At 39.5% G+C, this 4924-nt stretch overlaps 1 long non-coding RNA gene across 1 annotated transcript in view; it reads left to right on the top strand.

The window, feature by feature from the left end:
* Positions 1-4924, top strand: part of LOC128249527 (uncharacterized) — an 81183-nt gene that overhangs the window by 35584 nt on the left and 40675 nt on the right. The gene's annotated exons all lie outside the window — the stretch shown is intronic.

The following is a 4924-nucleotide window of genomic DNA, read 5'->3' as shown; positions in this document are numbered from 1 at the left end:
AACAGTATTAATAAGATAGGAGATGGAATGTGTAATAGACTTTATTAGGTATAACACGTTTCGACCCGTTCTGGGTCTCTTCAGGTACATCAATAAAAAGACTCACTAGAGATCATATAAATATATATATATATATATATATATATATGATTTATTCAAGCCGGTATGTATGTATATATAGATGTATGTATGTGCACACGTATGTACACACACACACACACACACACACACACACACACACACAGGTGCGCAGAGCATGTGACACGCTGTATTTTTTGTATTAGAGATAAAAATGTGCCCAAATGGGTTTCCATAGTTGCTGTCCACTCAGTTTCACTCACATGACATGGATCGACTCGAGGCGATGGAAAATCTGACATTCTCCACGTGGTGGGAACGAACTCAGAACCCTTTTGTTGGAAGCAAATTTCGTAAGCCCTCTAATACCCATCCATCCATCCATCCATCCATCCATCCATCATTACATACATATATACGCGGTATGATCAATAAGTATCCGGACGGTAGCCATAAGAACGAAGCTAAAGCACGTAGAGTGAAGCCACTAGGCAGAGATTGACCTTGAGCTCTGCTGGGCATGCGCTCTAAGTTTTAATTTGTAGCTCACTTCTGCTGTTTACAGCAGTGCTTGGAAGGAACGTGTGTAGAATGTGATCGTCGCATTTACCATGACGAAGAAAGCAGTCATGGCGATACCTGCTCAGAGGCATACGCAAAATTGCAGAAAGTGTATGGAGAGGAGCGTATGAGCCGCACAAAAGTGTACGAGTGGTTCAGACGTTTCCAGGATGGCCGAAAAAATGTCGATATTGACGAAACATTCTGGAAGACCCGCAATCAGCAGAATTGATAAAAACATCGCATATGTGCGTGCAGCTGTGAGGGGAAATCGTTTTATCACCATCCCTGAGTTATCAGATGTGCAGATTAGTTACGGGTCAGTTCAGTCCATTATCACTGCAGATTTGGGTATGAAACGCTTTTCTGCCAAGTTTGCGCCAAAACCTCTCTCAGCTGACCAGAAGGACACTCGGGTTTCAGTTGCACAAGATCTCCTTGATTATATCAACAACGATGAAAACTTTTTGAAATCATTGCGTAGGTTTTTGAGCAGACATCGCCGAGCTTTTGGCAAATTTTGATGCAGATTCTCTGCTCAACTTTCTCTGTCATTGTCAATGCGACGAACACACGCTACATACGTTCCTTCCAAGCACTGTTGTAAACAGCAAATGTGAGCTAGAACGTTAAAACTTAGTGCGTTAGCGCAACAGAGTTCAAGATCAATCTGTGCCAAGCAGCTCCACTCTATGTGCTTTAGCGTCATTACTATAGTAGCAAGTCGGATACTTATTGATCAGACCACGCAAACAACTACATACATACATACATACATAGCCATGTATCTTTGTTAAAAAATCATCTTCCTGACAGGAAGACTTCAAATAATTAAAAATAGAAGAGACCATGTAAGAGTACTTATGTATATGTATTATATCTATGTGCGTGCGTGTGTGTACCAGGCATATATTTATCTGCATTCAAGTATAAGACGGGTGGCATATTTAATTTTTAAAAAATTCTTTAATATTCAATACGTTGTCGATTATAAAACTATTAAAGCATTGCACAGATTATGCAAGAGGTTGATGGTAGTCCTGTATAATAGAAATGTGCGTGTGGGTGTGTGTGTGTGAGCGTGATTAAGGTTCTTCATCTGATATTGCATAAGACTCCCGAACATTTCATTTCTGTTTACTGTTTTACGAATGATAAATCACAGAAGCCTTCATTTCATTTTAATCAATATATTTTTAAGTGTATAATAATAAAAGAAACATCACTCAATATTTTAATATATTCCAAGTAATGCAACGAGGAAGAAGAAAAAAAATTCACGTTTTCGTTCTCAAATATCGATTAAATAAATCATTTCTTCAATTTCTTTGTCACAATTCGTGCAAGGCACGTTTTCCATGTCAAGAGATCAAATGAGATTGCAGATTTGTGAGTTATGCTCTCACTGATAATGTTGAAGTAATAGAAGCACGGTGTATTAGCTGTGAAAATTAAAGCATTGGTTTGTGAAGGTCGGAGTGAACAGTTGTAAATTGTATTAAATTGTTCGAAGAAAGAAACGACGACTGTGACACTCGACTGAACTTCGTCACGTTGGAATGCCGAAAGCACGTCTCGAAATACATGTGAAGTGATCTTTATTTGGGTAGCAGGTTTTAAGCTCCATACAATTTCATTTAATCTGAAAGTTATCTCTCTACCAAGAAATAAATATCATCAAAAACGAAAAGAGGAAGCCTTTCCGTCAGGCGTGGGTAAGTTTAATCTAACTACAAGCGTTTATGAGATATTGTTCGTTGTAAATTAGGACCGCAAACACTAAAAGTGTAATTTAGCAAACATTGTATGTGTAGGAGGTTTTCGCTGGTTAATAATTCTGCGAATCACAAAGCTCCATCGAACCATCCCCGAGAGAAAGCGCGAGAGAATAAGAAACGAGAAGAAAGAGACCGAGAGGGAGAGAGAAAGAAAGAGACGGAGAGAGAGAGAGAGAGAGAGAGAGAGAGAGAGAGAGAGAGAGAGAGAGAGAGAGAGAGAGAGAGAGAGAGAGAGAGAGAGAGAGAGTTAGGGGTACGGATCTTTTTATTATATTTTAATAAAAATGATTGTAATTAGAGTACAATCCCAAGATTACATAAGATTACATGTGCCATGCAAAAGGGTCAGTAACCCCGTTCTCATAGCATATAAGTGACCGGGATCACAGCATTATCCCCTGAAAGATATGCCACACTGTTGCAATTTTACGGAGAGGGGAACAAGTCAATTACATCAACTTCAAAATTTGGCTGGTATTTTATTTTACCAAAGGGATGAAAATCAAAGCTGACCTCGACGGGATGAGAATTTAGAACGTATAAAGTCGGAAGAACTGCCGCTACGCATTTTGTCCGACACATTAACGATTCTGCCGGCTCGTTGCCTAAAAGCAGGCTTACTCTGGACTTACTCCTTTAACTTTAACAGTAGAAAAGCACGAATGTTCCCAGGCACATCTTTAAACATTCCTAGATTCCCAAAATATCTGACCAGAGGAGAGAAAGACCCGACGCCTTAAACGTCAGTCAGCGAAGGCTGAAATATTCAGAAACGATATGCAAGTAAAGGAAAATATGGAAACTTTGATGTGAATCATCGATGCTGTGTGTTATTTATCACAACGATAGCCTCCACTGCGAGGTCATGACGAGTTCAGTTCTGCAACTAATAGAGGTAATTACGTAGAATAACTTAATTTATACAGAGTGTAATTCATTCTTAAATGCTTATTTAACTAAAGCAACTGTGATTCAAGAAACTTCAGTGATTGTACAAAATGACAGTTTACTCTCCATTGAAAAAGTGCATCGATGCCATTGAAATAACTAAACCCCATTGTATGATCAGATCACCGGACTGTTCAATTCTCAATCAATATCAGAACTGGTGTGAAATTTACACAATTTATAGAATACTACAAACTCAGTTAATTCACTGATGACAATTCACATCATTTTCAATTTGCAGTCCGTCTTGTGTATAGGGATAGAGTGGAACTTGCAGCGTTTATCTTTTATATGCTTCAGTCATTACACTGCGGCTATGCTGCGGCACCGCCTTGAAGAATTTTTTAGTCGTATAGATCAACCCTGGTACGTATTCTGTTGGTAACTTTTGCTGAACCGCTAAGTTAAGGGAACGTTAACACTCCAATTCCAGTTGATTGTACAGACACAAATACAGACACAAAGACACACACACACACACACACACACACACACACACATACACACACAAACACACACACACACACACACACATACATGCACACACACACACATGGTGAGCTGGAAGATGGCAGGAGACCAACACATGCGCCTAAACTAAGGTTTAAGGATTACCTTAAGATGCTCTCATACAGACAGGGATTGCAGCTGGTAATTGGGAGAGGGAGACACAACATTGTGATGGATGGAGGAATATAGTGCATGATGGCTGTTCAAGGTTTTAGAGGGAGAGAGTGAAGTATGAGAGAATTAGGAGGGGGCTTAGAAGGGGGGAACCTATGGAAAGTAAGAGAGTGTTGCTTTTTGTGTGGTTTGTGGGAGGAAGTGTGTGCGTCGTGCAGGCCTGGTGAGCCGTCAACAATCTCACAGGAATCGACCCATGATAAACAGTGATGTGGCTATTAAAATTCACAACAGAACATGTGTAAAATGTGGAAGGGTGTGCCTCTTAGCTGGAGGTCTGAAAAGACATGTTAAGACAGTGCATATAGTGGCACATTTTTCTCCTGCCAGCCAGCACAGTTGTTCAGTATGTAATAAAATATGCAAAAGTTTTGCTGGGCTTAAAAGTCATATAAAGGTATCACATGGCATCAATAATGAATCATTTCAGTAAGTCTTTTTGGCAATGGCTTTTCTCGTGTAACGAGAATGCAGCTATGATGTATGTATGTATGCATGCATGTATGTATGTATGAATGTATGTATGTATGTATGTATGTATGTATGTATGTATCTATCTGTCTATCTATCTGTCTGTCTCAATTTTGCGAAGGCCTTTGATAAGGTTGATCATGGGATGATGTTCCACAAGCTACGAGACTTCAACCACATGGTTCCGGGTTCAATCCCACTGCATGGAACCATGGCCAAGTGTCTTCTACTATAGCCTCGGGCCGACCAAAGCCTTGTGAGTGGTTTTGGTAGAAAAGAGGTAGTGGGGTCGATTCATTCGACTAAAAATTCTAGGCGGTGTTCCAGAATAGCCGCAGGCTAATGACCGAAACAAGATAAAGATAAAATGTAATATATATATATATATATATATGCATATATAT

The sequence above is a fragment of the Octopus bimaculoides genome, chromosome 1 (assembly GCF_001194135.2).
Source record: "Octopus bimaculoides isolate UCB-OBI-ISO-001 chromosome 1, ASM119413v2, whole genome shotgun sequence".
In the NCBI taxonomy this organism is placed as follows: domain Eukaryota; kingdom Metazoa; phylum Mollusca; class Cephalopoda; order Octopoda; family Octopodidae; genus Octopus; species Octopus bimaculoides.
The sequence above is the reverse complement of the archived record's forward strand: the minus strand, read 5'-3'. Positions and strand labels throughout refer to the sequence as shown.